A 21,667-nucleotide genomic window follows, 5' to 3' on the forward strand; every position below is an offset into this window, starting at 1 on the left:
CCGACTGAGCCCCCCCCATTGTAATCCTCCACTGAGCAATAAAGATCTAGCAGGACGTAGGCCTTTTACTCTCCGGAGGGGCTGAACCTGGGTAAAACCCTTGCGTCCCTTGCACCTCGATCCGTAGATGGCGATGTTCCCTTCCCCTCGCATCAACGAAGTGCTACCCCCTGTAGCATCTGCCGTGGCCACATCCACGACACTTGGGAAGAGGGGGCTAGCCGCTGGCCTAGGCGCGGACGGGAGGTGGTTGCGTGAGGGATGACGGGGCAGCGCGCGGCGGAGACGGGGCAGCGCGCGCGGCGTGGGCGGAGCTGTAGCGCGGGCGGAGCTGTGGCGCGCATGGCGGCCGGCAAGCTGGACGCTCCCACGGCCTCCGCGCGTTCGTCCCCAAGCTCCGTCGTCCCTGCGAGCTCCGCCCCTGCTTCGTCTTGCTCGGCGGCGTCGAAGCCGGCGGCGCTCGTTTCTGCTCCGGCGACTTCCAGCAGGGCTGAAAAAAAAGGAGGTGGCGGCGGCAGGGGCCTTCAGGCGAGGGTGGCGGCGGATCTTGGTTAGACGGGATCCAATCCGGCGAGGAAGGATGGAGTTTTCCATGGGAAAAAGCAAAGAGGAAGACAGAGGAGAGAGAAGGGTGGGGGCCTATTTTGTGTCACTGTCAGATGGGCCAGGACCGGACATACGCGGATACAATGGACGTCCGCGTTCGTCCGGCTCGCCCCAAAAGTCTCCCAATTTTGAGCCAGCTTTGGGTCGCGCAGGACACCATAGCTGTCCGTTTTTTATTTGGGTCCGCCCGTTAGGAGCAGGTTTTACCCAAACGGACCGATTCAACGTCCGTTTTGCGTTTAGGGTGCCCGCGTTGGAGATGCCCTTACCACTGTACCTCCTGCTCGTCTCCTTGCCATTGACATGCTGCAACCTGGCCAGCAAATCTCTACATACTGGTCCAAAGCGTGTGAACCTTAGCTCAGCTTCTTGCTCACCTGCCGTCACTTCACTTCACTTGTTCTGGACTATTACTGCATGATGCTAAATTAACACCTCTCCGTACACATCCATGCTGCAAACGAACACTTCAAACCACAAACACTATGGATTTTCTTTCTCAAACACCAGATGAATCAATGGGTTAGAGTGTGATTAATGTGCAGACTAATCTATTAGTGGCCAGCCACAAGAGCATACCGATGGATGCATTATTTTAGCCCATGCTCCTGCTGCCCTTGCACCTACATTTGTATCACATTCACACATCTGCTGCTGCTGTCATCCTTTTTTTTTGAACGAAATACATTTTGGCTGGCTCCAACTCTCGACACATAATAGTATATTGGATCAATGGCACAAATGGCTCCATATATTCTTGGCCTGAGTAAGCCCTGTGGCTCCTTAGCATCACCAAGTGAAGCAGCGGCTTTCTATACCCGCTGCACAAGCTCATGTGGGGGCATCTCTGCCATTTTTACCACCTTGTGGGAACAATCATCTAGCCAGTCAGGTACTTCCATTGGCACACAAGCTAGCAAATGTTCTTGAGGGATCCATGCTTAATTTCTTTCAGGATATGATGATGTCTATCATAACTACTACTTGTACTATTTCTCTGCTATTTAAAAATCATTATTAGGTCTTGTTTAATTATTTACCTGTGGAGCAGCTGGGTAGTACATGCCGCCAACGTCCAGTAAGGATGATCCAATATACTACCCAGCTATAAATATGATTTTGTATGATACACATATATGTTACTTCCCGCAGTAAAGGTAATAACATAGATTAATAACATGTACATGTTACTACTCTACGTTACTCTCACTATGACTAGCCTTAGATACAATAAGTAGTCAAGTAGTAATGAAGTGGAAACATAATTCCAACCAAATTGAGGCCTACTAGAACCAGTCTGCAGCATCTTCATCTTCTCACTGATCCTCTCCCTCCATCAGTTAAGATTATTATTTAGGTGAACAAGTACTACAATTAAGCTTATGCCACCACTCATTCTTATTCTTACGAATCCTTTTCATACGAACCAGGCTCTGCAGCATCTTCATACGAATCCTCTTTCTTAACATTCAGCAGATTAGGCGAGAGAACACACAAACAAGCACACACACTCACATACCCCCTCTCTGCAACGTTGTGGCTGCCCGTGGCCTGGCCCCTCCGAGCCTTCACATGAACGTACCTAGCCGCTGCTGCCAACTCCTCATTGGCATCAGCTACACCATGGCTCCTGCTTGCCCGCTTCCCCTTCACACCAGTCACACTGGCATTGCTGCGCCTCTTGTTCTTTCTAGTAAGCATCCTCTTGCCATCACTTCCATCTTAGATGGTAAAATCAGAGCACCAATCTATATCTATATCTATACTTATACCTAATAATAATAATAATAATAATAATAATAATAATCTATACCTAATAATAAAGGAGCTAAGGTTTCTGCCAAAATTTTCGTCCAACATTTTTTTGGACGGTTTTACCCTCCCACCAAATCACATAATACATAAAATTGCCCCGTACCGGTTAAGCTCTTTTTATTCTCTCCGGATTCAGCTCCCCCAACCATCCCCTCCTCCACCCGTCGACAGGCCACGCTACGGACCCGCCGCCACCCCACCGATCTGCAGCCACCGGCAACAGCCACCTTTTATGGCCGGTGGAACGGCACTGCAAAGGCCGAAAACATCCCCGTCCATGAGATCTAGGCCTTCCCACGCCCAAATCAATCGAGTTTGTAAGATTTAATCCGCCGAGGATCCGATCGAGACAGGAGGCTAATGAGACGACGCCGACTGGAAGTGGCTGAAATTGAGGGCCTCTCGCGGCCATGACCCGGACCTGGGCGGCGGCGGCAACTAAAATAGAGGGCTTCGCGTGACGGCGGAGGCGAACTGGGCGGTCGCGGCAGAGGAAGGACGTTCGTGGGGTGCTCCATCCATGGATACAAACATAAGACAACGGAAGCGAATTGGGCGGTTGAGGCAGAGGAGGGACGTTCGTGGGGTGCTCCATCCATGGATACAAACATCAGAGATGCTCTGCGTTGTTGTTGCAACGACAGAAATTTTGCAGCAGAAGTAGATGTCCATAGATGCGATCTTGAGAAGAACACGGATGCAGAGGCCTATATAAAAGAACATCAAGACTAAATTATGATTGGGAGCAAGCTGTGAGGAACCAGTCACGCGGATCCGGATGCTGGGCTACTGCCGCCGCCGCCGCGAGCTCAAGGAGAAAGTGAAAAGATGGGTGGTGCTGGCGACGCGCGGTGGACTGGGCGCCTGCCGGGAAAGGGGTCTGCTGTACTGTCCGTGGTCGCTCTCTGCCGAACATCAGCTGCGACTCTGATGTACATGTTCTTGCATATGAGCGAGGTGTTGCAGCCTGATCTAAACATGATAGAAGGGTTCCTGGTTTCATGTCATCATGTGTCCTGCATCCATTATTTTTCATCAATTCGCTGCTGCCTTGGGAGGTGCATGCTTGGCTGCTGATGATGCTCGTGTGTGGAATTTTAATACTCTTGGCAGCTGGGCGGTTCTAGCAATTTTCTATTGATCAAAACTTCGATTGCCTACACAACTGAAGGAGACATCCATCACCCATGAGCTTTGTGCAATTTGGAAGCCAGGTCAGTAAGGTTGTCTCCAACTATGATCACACACAGCAATTAACAATTAAATATGTGCCGCATCACCTTTCAGTCCATTGAGCAGCAATTGCCAATTATTAAGTATGTGCCGCAGCACCTTTAAGCCAATTGAGCAGAATCTACCTACATTAAATTTTTTGAATATGTTTCTGATATTGCACATTATGATGATTGTACAACACATGCTAATGGTTAATTTGCAGCCATTCATACAAAATCGTCGCCAATTACACTAGATGCGATATTTACTTCAAGAAAATATCTACTTTCTGGAATATAGTTGGAGGCACATCATATTATAGTCCTCTTATCAAAAGTGTGATCTTATAGTAATCTCCCCGAATATCTAATTATTACATAATTATTTGGATCCCATGGAGTGTTCCCGTCAATTTGGCGGTCTGGCCATGTTGCCATAACGAAGAATTTCTATAAGCGCGTACATAGAGTAGCCTTCCCTCGGTGACCTCCAGGAGATGGTATATTCCAATATACCACAAGCCAACTTTTTACGTTGACTTACAGATTTTCTTAGCATATAGAAGTGTTTTAAGTTGCTTCTGTTTCCTTGTGCAACATCAAGCCTAAAAATCTGAATGTTCAATATATTTTTGTTTCTGGCGGTCATTATTCAACATAGGATATCATGATCAAACTACTGGCGTGTTTCAGTGCTAGCGGTGATACGATTAGCCGAAGGCACCATCAACCGAATGTTCTTCGTTAGCAACGGTGGAGTTGGAGGTCGTCAGGACACCAGAAGGTCGTTAATGCCTCACCTGAATAGCAGAAGCGGGGCACCTAAGCAATACTAGGCAATGACAGAGTTACAACAGCAAAACACCAGGAGGCGTGCCGTAGCAATGCACGGGCTTTTTTCCTAGTAATAATAATAATAATAATAATAATAATAATAATAATCTATACCTAATAATAAAGGGAGGATTGTTTCCTTGGTCCAACACTTTTTTGGACTAAATTACCCTTCCACCAAATCTCTTTTAGTACGTAAAAACGTGGGCTAATTTCCGTACAACCATGTGTTTTCATTGTCCGGGCCGATCAATTGTATATCCATGTAGGAGTCCTTTTCTGTTTTTGTTGGTATACCACATCGGGTCAACTCCATCTATCCTACGCGCAGCACAGAGTTCGATTCAAAGCAAAAATAGGCTAACTAGGGACAGCTTGGCCCTTTATATACGTGTGCTCAGCGGACCCCGGCGATCATTAGGTTTCCTCGCCGAGAAAACTATCGACACGATAACAATGGAGACGCGGAGAAACAGGCGGCAGAGGTAGAGGGCTAGAGCGACGACGGCTGGCTCCCGCCGGCAGTCCCTCGAGATCTCGCGCGCATGCCGATGCATGTTTCCCGGTGTCGCTGCCTCGATCGGTGGGGTGCATGAACCAGCCCCGGCGGCTATTGGAAGCTGGTGGAGGACCACTACAATACAGGATGGCCATGATTCGATCTGTAGGTGCACCGGCGGAAGTGAAGCACGGCGCGGGAGGTAAGACGGCATGTCAGGACCTCCAGGTCCGTCGGCGGACTCGTGTACGTGGAGGAACCGTCAACGGCCGCCGGTCGCGCAGCATGACGGTATCTCGAAGAACGCCGACTACATGCACCGCGGGTACAGACCGATAGATCATTAGTTGCATAGAGTTGGCTATAACAATCAACATTATATCAGCGCATGCAGTCATATGAGGAGCCACCGACAGGAAACTATCTCACCCCGTAACTCAGCTATCCATGGTATTGCTTCTGCTAAAGTCTCTCACCTTTTGGATTATCCAACTGTTGATGTCCGATAAAAGCAATGAAATAAACATCACCATGAACCTGCCAAGTTCAATGTTTGAGGAAATCTGGAGCTTTGAATCACGTGTACATTATGCTAATCAAGCAAAAGTGGTGCTTCTTGATCAAAAGTGCGGCTGTTGTTGCAAGCTGTTCCTCCACGACCCTGGCCGCTTGTCCAAAGGTAATTTGTTCTTAGTTTTGTTTTATTTTTTATTCCCTGATATGCTGTCTTCCTATGGGTGCATATGCATGCAGAAACAAAGTCATAGAGGAAGAGGTGTCTTCGTCTGGGTGCTTGTGTGCTTAAACGAGAAGCATAGAAGAAGAGGTGTCAAGATAAGTAGAATCATGATATATTCTGAATTTTCATGGCCTTTAGAACATGTCCATATTATTCTGACCTAAAGTACAACAAAGCACCTACCATGTGCCCATTGTTTTAAATTCTTCAACATGATTTAATCGTGGTCGACTAACGATAAAGATGAACATGCACTTTTTGTAACCTATCACAAATTAAACCTCCGCAAAAAAAACTTATCACAAATTAAACCGCGTACAATGTGCTTATCTTTTTTTTTCCTGGACATGATTCAAATTTATGTTTATATGAGTAATTGGATATTAGACACTGCCACTTATTTGGAAAATAGTTAGTCTACAAAGTAAGTTAGGCAAGCAAGCACTATTGTGTACTTCATTTTTAAATTTTAAGTACATAGCACCTTAGGAGATATTTTTATTGATGCAAAATGATGGTCTATCATATTGCACAATAAACACTTAGGCAAGCAAGCACTATTTCTTACTTCATTTTAAATTTTAAATGCATAGCACGCTAGGAGATATATTTCAGTGATGCAAAATGATGGTTTGTCATATTGCACAGTAAACACATCTCATAGCTGAGACAAACATGGAGAGCATCTAATACAAATAGCCTCAGCCATTCTCCCCCCTCTTCTTTTGACACATTTTCACTTTTTTAAGAATATGTTTATTTTCAAATTTTAACTTCTAGAAGTGCTAAGCCTAACTGATGATTTAATAAATAGTATAAACTCTTTAGGGATCAGAGATGCCCAGGAACAAAGAAAGGAAGCTCGGCCCAGCGTGTATGATGGATGGAACAGCAAGGAAGCACTTAGAGAACAGGTTCACCAAACACAGATCATTTGCATATGCGTTGACTATTTAATTCTCCCGATGCAACGCACGGGCAATTTCGCTATAATAATAAAGCAAAAAAGGGTTTCCGTCGTCCGTTCCTTTTGTTTCCAATTTTACCCTTCCACCAAACAAGAAATTACCCACCAATGCCATTGCTAAGTAAAAATAACGGTTCAAAAGAAAAAGAACGAGCCGCAGCATCGTCCTCACTCCCCAATCGATGACCGCGCACGCACTATCGCCATCAAGAACGCGCTGCGAGGCGGACCTGAACGAAGGCACGATTGGAAGCACCCAACACTTGAGCTGTCGTCCGCCTCTGGTAGGTGGAACAGAGCTTCTATTGCCACGAATCGCCGCGCCTTACTTTCCTCAAAAGAAAACTTGACCTCCCGCGGCCAGATCCGGTGATCATATGCCACCGCTGAGTCAATGAACGGTTGGTGCTTCTGCTGCCGGAATTAATCCGCTGTACTGGAGAGATGCAGACACCGCCGTCGGCCGCTCCACTGACCCAATCAGGGCGAGGTTGTTGGCCATGCCGCACTTGTGGCAGGTGTTCCATGCGGCAGGGGACCGTGAACCGCGTCGCCCGCAAGCTCGTCCATGGGAGGACGTCGCAAGGCCGCGTCCAATCAGACGCGCACTCCAGCAGATCGAACCGAATCATTCCTGGTTTCGCTAAACTCTGATTCTGATCTTTTGAGGGATTTACCTTCCATCATATTTTTAGAGGGAACGATTTCGTGAAGGAGCTTCTCCTCTGTGGATCGACAGGGAGGTGCTTTATCCCAAAATAATCCAGACCAGGGCTTCAATCTCTCTTCTTCCACTTCTATTCCTAGCCATGGTGGTTGTGTTGGAGGTTAGCGGAGAAGTGTTGGGCCACAGAACTGATGGGTGCTGTTCGAATCTGGTGACCCACCCGGCAGGGCCATTCACCAGCAGCAGCGCCGAGCCGGCGCCGGCGACGCCTATAAAGTCCAAAAATCCCCAGCTGCATAGTGAAGATGGAAGAGCGGAAGAGAAAGATGATGGTGACAGATCGGAGACATGGACTCACGAGCTGGTTTATCATGGGCTGCAATCATGGCAGGCTCTATTAAGAACCTCCAATTTGAAAAAGAATTTGGTTGATTTGGGGGGATAAGTAACTCTGGAGCACCATTTGATCAGCGCTGTATTGCTAATATCATAGTACAAAATATGTGTATGCATAGCGCTTCCAAGACATGGGTACGGGACAATAGATTCATGCTCTAGATTTTAAAGTTACGATATTCGTTGTTGACTTCATGAGCACATCGTGAAGAAGTGCAAAGATTTGGTTATTCTGAAATATATTTTCTATTTTTTGTTTCTTGATATTAACTAACCAAACTTTAATTATTAAACACCTTATTCTCATTGTCAATATAAATGAAATAATATATATCATGTGTACCGTTGGTAACTAATAACGTGCATCTCTTATATTTTCTCTGTCTCATGAAACATGTCGGCGGTTTGTTAAAATTTAGATGTATCAAGATACTATTTAGTGTCTACATACATCTAAATTTATGGGACTGGGAAGATATATGATATAAATTTTATATTTCTTTCTAACCATTTTTGCTTTTTAGTGGCAAAAAATATAGATCGCGAGGAATTTTCGCATCAACTGCAAAATATCATGGTTTGTTGGAGGGTTTTGGTATTTTTTTTCTCCCGATGCAATGCACGGGTAATTTTGCTAGTAATAATAAAGGAGCTAACGTTTCCTTGGTTTGGTCCGTTTTCGTCCAACAGATTGCGTCTTCGTCCAACCGTATACGCCTTCGTGGTTCGCAGAGCAAAGCTATCGTGACGTCGGTTTGTATCGCGTGCGCGTGACGAGCTCTGCTGGCGATGCCTGTATCCAGCATGAATTATCCTACGATGATATCGATCCGGCAAGAGTCCGCCGTTTAGCTTTGCTCGTTGAAGGCCGCGTGCGCGTGACGAGTTCTGCTGGCGCTGCCCGTATCCAACGTGAACTCCTACAATATAGATTCCGGCAAGAGTCCGTCATGTAGCTTTGCTCGTTGAAGGCAATAAAAAGGTCTGTCTTCCCATGAATCTCCGGCCAACAGCGACATCTACCTCCTCTGGCCAGCGTCGTGGACGAGCTAGGAGCCTCGGAGGCGGGCCTTGCCGCAACCATCACGAGGCTTGAGGCGGCACGTACCTGGGGGGCCGTGGCCACGGCGACGGCAGGGAAGGGCCCGCGCGAACTCGCGTGCGTCAGGGGAGAGCGCGTATCTTGGCGACGGCCTGATGTCGAGCTTGGCCGCGGGAGAAGGTGTGTGGCGGCGGATGCGGGACAGAGGTGGAGCAGGTCGGCGTAGAGGATGCCGCAGAGGCCGAGGTCGACGAGCGACGTTGGGCCCAACTAACTAGAACGAAGAGAAGAAGTGAGGTTGGCGAGCGACGTTGGACGCGATCGACCGGCTGGAACGAAGAGAGGAAGGTGCAGCTCCGGCCTCCGGGTGGTGCACACGCGGGAGAACTCGTCGGGTATAACCAGCACCACAAGAGAGGAAAGCGGCACTATGAGCCCAAGCCAAAAAGGAATTAGGGCGGCGAGCCGTGTGCCATGGAAAGCATCCGATCAGTCCGGTGAGCTCGGCGTCGCGCGGCGATGGACAGTATGCTGGGTGTAAACGGCCACACGTACATGTGCGTCGATGTGCGGTGCATCGAGAAATGAGGCTTGGTTGCTTCGACCGTGGAATCGATGTCCGTGTAATCAACAAACTACAACACCGCTGATTTGTTTGAACAAGATATGGTTGCGTAAGTAATCTCTGTATGTGGTATGTACCGTGAGCTAATTGAACTATGGGATTGTGGGCTCTCTCAGCCATGGATTAAAGGAACCATCTACAGTATCTCCCACGATCCGGCACAACCGCTCTGCTCCAACTCCGATACAAACTCTGATGCACGTATATGAAAAGGACTCGAGCTTCGTCAAGATGGAAATCGAATCGAAACCCAGATCGGCATCCAATCTTGCAGTCCCACCCGTGCTAAAAGGCCATGACTCCCATCTCAATTGGCATGCAACCTCGCTGTCCTGCCCGTGTGCTGCCTGTGCTTGACATTGCGACTTGTCTCCCTCGCCGATTTAGCTCGAACAATCCAAACCGTCTAATCTCGTTGTCGCACCTGTGCTAAGACATTGCCACCATCTCGCCTGCTGATTTGGCCTGAACTCCATTCGCACGTGCTCCACCAAAGGTACGCATAACCAGTATTTATGGTGTTTATTAAGAGGACTTTGTTTAATTAAGTATGATAGATGAATAGGATGAAAATATTCCCTTTCTTTACTGATTTATGCCATGGTGGTTGGCCTGTTAGAAAACAATATAAGCAGAAGGCTGGTCGCAGGCAAGGCATTTGGGTCGCAATATCAAATCACAGAAGAGAGAAAGAAAAGAGATAGAGAACGGTATGCACGGATAACGAATGAAGAAAAGCAAGAAAAACTGAAAAAACATCGTGAAGCCTATCATCAAATGAAAACAAAAGAGTCAGAGCAAAGGACAAAAAGATGCACAGAAGAAGAAAAGGAGAAAATGCTAAAAAACGCCGCAAAGCCTATCAGCAAAAGAAAATAAAAGAGACAGAGAAAAGGACAAAAATATGTGCACAAGATAGATAGAGATATGCAAATATGCACCCAGACAAAAAGAAAGCTAAAATAGAACAAGTCAAAGCTAATCGTGAATTGAAACGCATCACACCATGCAAAGAATCAATAGCCATGGTAAACCCAACATATATCCCAACAGAACATGAAGTTTTGCTAGAAAAACGCCGTGAAGCATATCATCAAAAGAAAATCAAGGAGGAGGAGGAGCAAAGGACAAAAAGATGTGCACAAGATAGGCAGAGATATATAAATATACCTTCGAAAAAAAAACAAAGCTAGAATAGAACAAGTCACATCTAATCCAGAATTGAAGCGCATCTTACCATGGGAAGAATCGATTGCGATGGTAAACCTAGCATATATCGCAACTGAAGAGGAAGTTGGTACATCTACCTTAAATATGGGAGGCAGAAAACCTATATCGACGGGAGAAACAAAAATATTGTTACATCGTCGAAACGAAGAGTTTTGGAGAAAGCAGAGGAATATTGTTTCAAAGTTGTTAATATTTGATGTAAATTGGAAGATCTAGAAAAAATCTTAGCATGCTTAGCTTCTGCGATCTTTAAACATGAAGATGTGAATAATCTTGGAAATTTTCCAGAGCAACTATGAAGTCGTTTGCTTTTCCAGATTGACATGATTTATTCATCATTGCATTATTTCTCAATACAACATGTTAACGTTTTCATCATTGACACCTTTCAAAAAATGAGATTTAACATGCATTACAATGTAGGAAAAGAAGACAAATAAAAATAACTTAGCATCCTGGGCAAGAAAGTGATCCTAATTTTTGGGAACTTCTTCGTTCCTTAAGAAAAAGTACATTTCATTAGTGAAAATCTATACCTATTTAATTCAAATCAACCCGTAGCAACGCACGGACTTTTTTCCTAGTCTATATCTATATCTATATCTATACCTATACCTAATCTATATCTATACCTAATAATAAAGGAGCTAAGGTTTCTGCCAAAATTTTCGTCTAACAATTTTTTGGACCGTTTTGCCCTCCCACCAAAATACATAATACTGTAATTGCCATCCTACCGGTTCGTTTATTCCCGCCCTTCCAAACCACCCCGTGTTCATGCTCAACCCTAATTCGATCCAACCCTGATTCGACCCAATCTCCTCTCGTGCCACACCCGGCCTCTCCTCTACTTATACACAGTCCCATCAATTTATCCCTCCCTTTCTTGTTGTCTATTCGATTGGAGTCGGCTCCTGAAATCGGGGCGGCGAGCTGTGGAAGCTCGGCCACGGCGGAAGATCACAAGAGGACGTCGCGATCAAGACGCGTCCAATCAAATGAGCACTCGAGCAGATCAAATCAAATCCTTCCCGATTTTTTTCAAACCCTGATCTGGTCTTTGGGGCCATCCCCTGATCTTCCGTCTCTGGCCTCCCGCCGTCCTGCGTCGACGCCCTGTTTGGGGGCAGATCGATGGCCGCGGTGTCCGTCCAGATCGATGGGCGACGGCATCTATATTTCGGGGCCTTCTTCGGCTTCAGGCAGGTGGTGCTTGCACACCCGGCTGAGATGGCGCCGAAGGCTGGAGACGCGCTGCACCGTCAGCTGGTGAAGGAGACCCGACGCGCCGTGGATTTCATCGTCTGAAGCCAGAGCGCCTCGCGGCCGAGGCTATTGCCCGTCGTCCTCGCCTCCCTCCGACAAGGCCGTCCTGGAGACTGGAGTTGGTCCACAACCCGGGGTCCTCTGCAGGAGAAGTCAACTCGATTCATGCGGCCAAGGAGCTCTGCTTGAAAGTACTAATTGCGCCTCTCTCTCTACACCAAATTTGCCAGTCGAATTGGTCAGTAACATACGACGCGTAAGGAATTGGAGTCCGGTGCTCTGGCCATGCCTGCTGGATGTTGTGCAATGCTATTCGTCCAACACCAGGGCTAACCGCGCCTCTCTCTATGCACCAAATTTGCCAGTCTAGGCAATGCCGGAAATTCACAGGAAGGTAGTGTTTGAGGTTCTGGACAATTGAGGATCTCTTCGTTTGCTTGCTTTTCTTGGGGTGACCAATTTCTTTCTGAATTAAATGAAGGACTGGATTATTTCCTTGACCTTTTTGCAGGCATATATTAGTACAGGTCTTGTGGTCCTGCCTTTGGCATCTAGGCAGCAAATATAGATCTAATATTTGCCCCCTACAACTTATTATTGTCAGATTATCATTGCTGACTCTTTGTCCGTGAATTCATCATTATTATGATGGATATATTGGCTTCTTTCATATGATTTATCTATGAACAATTAGAACCGCGAAAACAGATGATGCAGTGTAAATATGAAGCTATCAGACTACTGATGGAGCGGAAATTATTATACTTGATTTCTTTCTGGATATTCAGAGTTTGAAGACTTATTTCAAATCCAGGCATTATTGAAAGTGACCTGGAGTCTGACACGATCTATACTATTTTATTCCAATCCAGGTATCATTATCTATACTATTTTATTCCAATCCAGGTATCATTATAATTGACCTGGAAACTTTTGATGCGGCATAACAAGTTTTGGAAGGAATCTGATATCATATAACAAGCTTGAATCTGCAAAATACCTGTAAGGCGTAAAAACCTGGTGTCCATTGCTGAATTTTATCAATGCTTGAAGCTCTTGTTGTAGTTTGCTATATTGGTGCGCAGACTGCAAGATTTGAATGCTTAATTTACTGACTGAATATGCCACGTTGATTAGTATACTGAGGTTGAGTAAGGACTGCATGATTATGATCCTGATTAGCTTACAGCTATTTGACAATTGAAAACCACACTTGCAGATAACTAAAGTTGATAACAAAGGAGCAGCACTTCATGGTTTTTATTTTTGCTGGGAGGTACAGTGTTGAATACTTCCATCTCGATGTGTTTCTAGGAGGGGAAACTCAAAAGTTAATATTTTTATTTGATGCAGAACTATGCTTGAATTCAGGAGAGTGCATTCCACTATAAATTTTACTACTGTTGTGATCTTTCCGAAATCTTGGACTTGAACCAAAAAAAAAAAATAGGGATGACTAGAGGAGATGAGCGGAGTCAGTCTTCTTAGAGAAGGCCAATTTCGGCTCCCACTCTTGCCTGATGAAAACAAGCAGTGGCCTGGAAATCTTGTGGTAATTGGCAAACCTCAACGCTCAAGATCCATGTATTTGCTTGACAAACGTTCTAGATAACTTGGAGCTTGGCAGCTTATACTTGTTAGAGCATGTCTAACAGGCCCCTTATAACCCGCCCACCCCGTAAAATTACGGCGAGATACGGGGCAGGTGTGGTTTGGGCCGTCTAGCAGGCCCCGTATTCGGGCCAGCCCGTTTCGGCGGAATATAGGGCCCAGGAAATCGGACCCGCCGCCCCCTACTTATACTGGGCGCAGGTGCGAGTGAGGGGTTAACCCCTCACTCGCAACCCTACCTCCGCTGTGCGCCGCCGCCTCCTCCATCCTCCTCCGGCGAGCAATTCCTCGCTCCCCCGCGTCGCATTCCACCCCATCTCCGGCATGGACTCCCGCCGCCGCAGTACCTCCTCCCCGGCGAGCGGATCGAAGCGATCCCGCTCGCCGGACAACGTGGAGGACGCCTGGCGGCTGCAATGCAAAAGATCGGCCGCCGGGAGCCGCCGCGCGGCCTGCAAGTACGACGTCGGCCCGTTCGTCCCGGCGAAGCTGCGTGACTTCACGCGGGGCGGCCGCTGGTACAACGAGGACCCGCCGCTCAAGCCGATGAGCGGCCCCAAGTTCGAGGCGTGGCGCGCCGAGTGGGAGCGCCGCCGCCGGGTGGACGAGGCATGGAGGGCGACCATCGGGAGCACCAGCGGCGGAGGTGCTCCGCTCGCCGGCGAGGAGGAGGAAGACGAGGAGCAGGCCCGCTTTCTTGAAGGTGATTGAAGAGTCCCTCAAGGACGCCGACGAGAGGAAGAGGGCGGAGGAGGAAGATAGGGCGGCGGCCATCGCCGCCGTGAAGGAGGCGGAGGCGCGGGAGGCGGAGGCAGAGGCCGACGGCTACATCATCGACCTCTCCGACTAGAAGTCACGATCCTTGATCGCGCATTTTGTATGTAGGTACGTCGATTCCTATGTATGATCGACGAACTATGAATGAACAAGTTTCCCGGGGTTTTAATTTACAAATATATGGGGTCAAATACGGGTTCTGTTAGACGGAGCGGTGCATCTACGACCATTTTTTTTATACGGGGCAGAAAAGTAAGGGCCTGCTAGACATGCTCTTATTTGCGTAAATCGATCATGTGTATCGGGAGGAAGCACTAAAGCACTGCAATGCTCTGATATCTAACTGTAATGTGCTAACTGAATGTGCCACGTTTATTAGAGTACTGAGGTTGAGCAAGGACTGCCTTCTTATCTAGAAGATCCTGATTAGCTTACAGCTATTTGACGATGGAAAATCAGACTTAACTAAGTTGACAATAAAGTAGCAGCAATTCATATATTTTATTTTTGTGGAGAGGTACAGTGTTGACTGGTGTTGTTCTCAAATCGACTACAGAGCTGTGAAACAAATCGATAATGCCTCGATGTGGTATTGTGAACTTTTTCTGAACTTATCAGTGGAAAATGGCAATCCTTTTGTTCAGTGTCCCATGCAAGGATGTGGTTAAGAAAAAAAGAAAAACAGTTTGACGTTGGATCTTTCATTTCATGGTCTTCGGACAAGATTGGGAGTCAGTTCATTTTCTATTTTGAAGACAACTTAATTTACAGTTAAATAAAACAGCAGTGTGGATGCAAATTTCAATTTTTTAATTGGATGTATGTGCTATTTTATTAGAGATTGTTTTGCAAGCTATTTTTTTACTGAAAATTATGTGAGAATTGGCATTTTATATATAAAATAATTGTCATATTGGCAAGTTGTCAAGGCTCGCCACCAAAACCCCTATAAACCATGTATGAGTCGCACCGGTAGGCAAGACGCGCGAAGGTACACACATCCTTTATGTTCAGGTTTTTCGTAAATTATCAGTTTTTCTTAGTAGAGTTTTTAAATCTCTTTTTAAAGTTTAGGTTTTTTTATTAAAATCATGACGCACCGTAGCAACGCACGGGCACTTCTGCTAGTCTATACCTAATAATAAAGGAGCTAACGTTTCCTTGGTTTCGTCCGTACATGATTTCTGTTTCTGTCGTCCGCTCGCTTCGTTTGATATTTTTTCGTACGTCGCCACAAGTCCTGAGATTGCACGACAGAGGCCAGTTTTCATCCGCTTCGGTTTTGTTTCGTGGACGGCTGGACTATCTCCGGACTCGATCGCCCTGACTATATATCTACACAAAAGCACCAGAGCCACCGATCTAATTAGCGCCACCGTCACCGCCGGGGGAGAGCGCGGCTGGTGTCCATGCGCGACCTATTGCTCCAGGCTTCTTTTTTGAGATTGCGTGGACATAATCCACTTCCTCCATCTCTGGTCAACGAGGGTCTGGTGGAGTTCCTAGCCGTACGGGTCCTCGAATCAGGCATAGGTACCGAAATTTTCGTCGAGATCCTCGGCGCACATAGGAGGACCTGCAGCAACGAAACGTGTAACGCTGCGCTCACGGCCATTACCAACGGCGGTGTATGCATGCGACGCTGCGTTCACGGAATCACGACCAGGACCAGGTTGTAACGAGCGGATTAGGCAGATCTGGGTGGCAGGATGGCTATAATAATCATGATCCACCGCTGAATATCAGGGGCGTGCGCCCGCGCAACAGCGACGGGCCGATGTCTGGCGGCGCGGGAGGAGGCCAGGTACTGGAGGTCATGTGGATTTTCATGGGGCGGAAATCTGCAACACCAACCTGCTGGTGGTGAAGCCATCTGCAACTTCTACGGCAAAGCCGCCGGGTCAAGGAGTAGCTTGAGTTATTCGGCGAGATAGCATCATGTGGATGGCCATGATCGCCGGGTACGCGTAGAAGGTCAATGGGTTGTTTGTGGTCTATGCAGGCAAGACTATGTCAGCCTCATCGGTCTGGCCATGCTCACTTCAGATCCATGTAGCCGTGCATGTCGTCCTCCTAGGCTGAGCCATGAGGTTAGCTGAGGTCATGGAACTGATCTGCCGGAGCAAAACAAGTGTGAAAGCCTATGCTCGGCTCGGTGAGTACGTGACCGGCCGGGATGGTTCTGAAGCTGGACACGACGGGTGGCGTTCCGGGCGGTATCGTCAAACCTGTTTCGCATGATACTACCATACCGCGATCAAGATAATCATGAAGGTGTGAGTGAGGGAGGTCATAGCCGCCAAGTGCTTGAATCACAGAGGATGGTACCTGTTCGGCGGCGACAACTGTTAGATTTATTATAGTCCACCTGACCACCTATGGAGGTATGTATACGAGCCTTGGCTATTTTATTTTTTTGATCAACCACTGGCATGTATATATTGAGGAGATTAGGGAGCATCGAAAAATTAAGTTTGCACGTTGGTTTTCACGGATTGTGCACGGAATATATACTTCAACATTTCTCGGTTAAATACAACTTCAACACTTCTCAGTTACTCCCTCTATGCCGAAATATAGCATGTGTTAGGTTTTTTTTAAGTCAAACCATCTAAATTTTGAGCAAGTTTATACAAAAAATGTAAACATCTGGAATACAAAATCAACACCAGTTGAAACATCATGAACTGTATTTTAATATACAATACATTTGGCATCACAGATATAGATAATTTTCTCATTAACTTGGTCGAAGTTAGTGCAGTTTGATTTTGTCGGAAACCAGTTTAAACATCAATTGATGAAGAAACCCATCAATTGTAGCTGATTTTTCTAAGCCAAGTTAAAGAGAGTTCAGTGCCGGTTAGTTGACCATCATAAGATTCTGTTTAGGACGTTAAAAATCATGTTGTAGAGATGCCAGTTTTTCAGTGCTAGGATACTTTTACCATTTTCTATAACAAAAAAACTAAAATAATGATTCCATTATAAATGTTAGTGCATTTTGTATACTAAATATGGTAGAGGGTACCCTAACTATGATCTACCCGTGTCTACTTTGAAGAATTAAGTTGGAGTATATAGTATTGTTTTTAGGGTGTGCCTATGTCTCAGTTGACTGAGATTTTCTTAAGTCTCAGTCAACCCAGAAAAGTGCAACTGCAGTTCAAAAAAAGTGCAACTCGGTTCAGTTGCACATTTCTGTCAGAAAAGTGCAATTGCACTTTTTTAACAGAAGCACATTTTTGTAAGTGACTTAGACTTAAGAAAATCTCAGTTGACTGAGACATAGCAAAACCGTTATTTTTAATGTCTGCTAATGCATGTTTGATGTGACTAGATTTATTTTATTTATATTGTTGAATATAATATAGTCTCAAATTCGAGATCCTGCTCACGCAGTACTAAAACCAAAAAGCAAAAAAGATTATGCAGACTGTGAACTGAGTCCACGCTAAGTATAAAAATAGCCTAGACATGAGGGAAGTGTTGAATATAAATATAGTGTTTAGCCTCTTTTCATTAGATCGGTCTTTTGAAAAACATGGCCAACACATCAATCTTTCATATATAACGCATCATATCTCCAAAATCAACCGTAGCAACGCACGGGCAAATTTACTAGTAATAATAAAGGAGCTAACGTTTCTTTGGTTTGGTCCGTTTTCGTCCAACAGATTGCGTCTTCGTCTAACAGATTGCGTCTTCGTCCAACCGTATACGCCTTCGTGGTTCGCAGAGCAAAGGTATCGTGACGTCGGTTTGTATCGCGTGCGCGTGACGAGCTCTGCTGGCGCTGCCTGTATCCAGCATGAACTATCCTACGATGATATAGATTCGGCAAGAGTCCGCCGTTTAGCTTTGCTCGTTGAAGGCCGCGTGCGTGTGACGAGTTCTGCTGGCGCTGCCCGTATCCAACGTGAACTCCTACAATATAGATTCTGGCAAGAGTCCGTCATGTAGCTTTGCTCGTTGAAGGCAATAAAAAGGTCTGTCTTCCCATGAATCTCCGGCCAACAGCGACATCTACCTCCTCTGGCCAGCGTCGTGGACGAGCTAGGAGCCTCAGGAGGCGGGCCTTGCCGCAACCATGGCGAGGCTTGAGGCGGCACGTACCTGGGAGGCCGTGGCCACGGCGACGGCAGGGAAGGGCCCGCGCGAGCTCGCGTGCGTCAGGGGAGAGCGCGTATCTTGGCGACGGCCTGACGCCGAGCTTGGCCGTGGGAGAAGGTGTGTGGCGGCGGACGCGAGACAGAGGTGGAGCAGGTCGGCGTAGAGGATGCCGCAGAGGCCGAGGTTGACGAGCGACGTTGGGCGCAACTAACTAGAACGAAGAGAAGAAGTGAGGTTGGCGAGCGACGTTGGACGCGACCGGCTGGAACGAAGAGAGGAAGGTGCAGCTCCGGCCTCCGGGTGGTGCACACGCGGGAGAACTCGTCGGGTATAACCAGCACCACAAGAGAGGAAAGCGGCACTATGAGCCCAAGCCAAAAAGGAATTAGGGCGGCGAGCCGTGTGCCATGGAAAGCATCCGATCAGTCCGGTGAGCCTGGCGTCGCGCGGCGATGGACAGTATGCTGGGTGTAAACGGCCACACGTACATGTGCGTCGATGTGCGGTGCATCGAGAAATGAGGCTTGGTTGCTTCGACCGTGGAATCGATGTCCGTGTAATCAACAAACTACAACACCGCTGATTTGTTTGAACAAGATATGGTTGCGTAAGTAATCTCTGTATGTGGTATGTGCCGTGAGCTAATTGAACTATGGGATTGTGGGCTCTCTCAGCCATGGATTAAAGGAACCATCTACAGTATCTCCCACGATCCGGCACAACCGCTCTGCTCCAACTCCGATACAAACTCTGATGCACGTATATGAAAAGGACTCGAGCTTCGTCAAGATGGAAATCGAATCGAAACCCAGATCGGCATCCAATCTTGCAGTCCCACCCGTGCTAAAAGGCCATGACTCCCATCTCAATTGGCATGCAACCTCGCTGTCCTGCCCGTGTGCTGCCTGTGCTTGACATTGCGACTTGTCTCCCTCGCCGATTTAGCTCGAACAATCCAAACCGTCTAATCTCGTTGTCGCACCTGTGCTAAGACATTGCCACCATCTCGCCTGCTGATTTGGCCTGAACTCCGTTCGCACGTGCTCCACCAAAGGTACACATAACCAGTATTTATGGTGTTTATTAAGAGGACTTTGTTTAATTAAGTATGATAGATGAATAGGATGAAAATATTCCCTTTCTTTACTGATGTATGCCATGGTGGTTGGCCTGTTAGAAAACAATATAAGCAGAAGGCTGGTCGCAGGCAAGGTATTTGGGTCGCAATATCAAATCACAGAAGAGAGAAAGAAAAGAGATAGAGAACGGTATGCACGGATAACGAATGAAGAAAAGCAAGAAAAACTAAAAAAAACATCGTGAAGCCTATCATCAAATGAAAACAAAAGAGTCACAGCAAAGGACAAAAGTATGCACAGAAGAAGAAAAGGAGAAAATGCTACAAAAACGCCGCGAAGCCTATCAGCAAAAGAAAATAAAAGAAACAGAGAAAAGGATAAAAATATATGCACAAGATAGATAGAGATATGCAAATATGCACCCAGACAAAAAGAAAGCTAAAATAGAACAAGTCAAAGCTAATAGTGAATTGAAACGCATCACACCATACAAAGAATCAATAGCCATGGTAAACCCAACATATATCCCAACAGAACATGAAGTTTTGCTAGAAAAACGCCGTGAAGCATATCATCAAAAGAAAATCAAAGTGGAGGAGCAAAGGACAAAAAGATGTGCACAAGATAGGCAGAGATATATAAATATGCCCTCGGAAAAAAACAAAGCTAGAATAGAACAAGTCACATCTAATCCAGAATTGAAGCGCATCTTACCATGGGAAGAATCGATTGTGATGGTGAACCTAGCATGTATCGCAACTGAAGAGGAAGTTGGTACATCTACCTTAAATATGGGAGGCAGAAAACCTATATCAACGGGAGAAACAAAAATATTGTTACATCGTCGAAACGAAGAGTTTTGGAGAAAGCAGATGAATATTGTTTCAAAGTTGTTAATATTTGATGTAAATTGGAAGATCTAGAAAAAATCTTAGCATGCTTAGCTTCTGCGATCTTTAAACATGAAGATGTGGATAATCTTGGAAATTTTCCAGAGCAACTATGAAGTCGTTTGCTTTTGTAGACTGACATGATTTATTCATCATTGCATTATTTCGCAATACGACATGTTAACATTTTCATCATTGACACCTTTCAAAAAATGAGATTTAACATGCATTACAATGTAGGAAAAGAAGACAAATAAAAATAACTTAGCATCCTGGGCGGTAAGACGATCCGACAAGAAAGTGACCCTAATTTTTGGGAACTTCTTCGTTCCTTAAAAAAAGTACATTTCATTAGTGAAAATCTATACCTATTTAATTCAAATCAACCCGTAGCAACGCACGGGCTTTTTTCCTAGTAAGGATACAAATGCAGTAGATTACAAACATCCATTAACAGCCAACCAATAGGATGCATGGGCCCAGCGTGCAATAGACACTTGTGAACAGGATTGTATGCTTCCATTGGGGAAATGTCACTAGCACACAAAATGTGTATTGTATGGTACCCAAGTCTTCCACATGTAAATTGTGCTTAAGAAGAAAAATCTCGTCAATATCATTTCTTTCATCCGTAAAGTTCTCACTTTCGTGGTCCTCCATATATTGTTGCAAAGCATTGTTAGGAGCAAGAGCAATAAAGGCAAGTTGTTCAACTCTAAAATCTTCATTAGGCAATTTAGTTTCATAAGGAGCTTTAGCAAACTTAGAAAAATTAAACTCATAAGACTCTCCATGAAATTTAGTAAGAATTTTCTCCTTCTTACAATCTATAATAGCACCACAAGTGTTCAAGAAAGGTCTACCAAAAATGATAGGACAAGTCTTACTAGCAGCTGAACCTAGTACTAGAAAATCAGCAGGATATTTAATCTTACCACATAAAACTTCCACATCTCTAACAATACCAATTGGAGAGATGGTCTCTCTATTAGCAAGTTGAATAACCACATCAATTTCTTCAAGTTCACAAGAACCAATTTCATGCACGATTTCCCTGTAAAGTTCATAAGGAATAGCACTTGAACTTGCACCAATATCACATAAACCATAATAGCAATGATCACCTATTCTGACAGAAAGCACATGAACAATAGTTTTCTTGGATTTACTAGGATGTCAAACAATATTAGAAGCATCTTCACATAAGATAATGTGTCCATCATCTACATTTTCAGTAACAAGGTCCTTTACTATTGCTACCGCAGGTTCAATAGTTATTTCTTCATCTGGTTCTATA

The sequence above is a fragment of the Lolium rigidum genome, chromosome 6 (genome assembly GCF_022539505.1).
Source record: "Lolium rigidum isolate FL_2022 chromosome 6, APGP_CSIRO_Lrig_0.1, whole genome shotgun sequence".
NCBI classification, from domain to species: Eukaryota; Viridiplantae; Streptophyta; class Magnoliopsida; order Poales; family Poaceae; genus Lolium; species Lolium rigidum.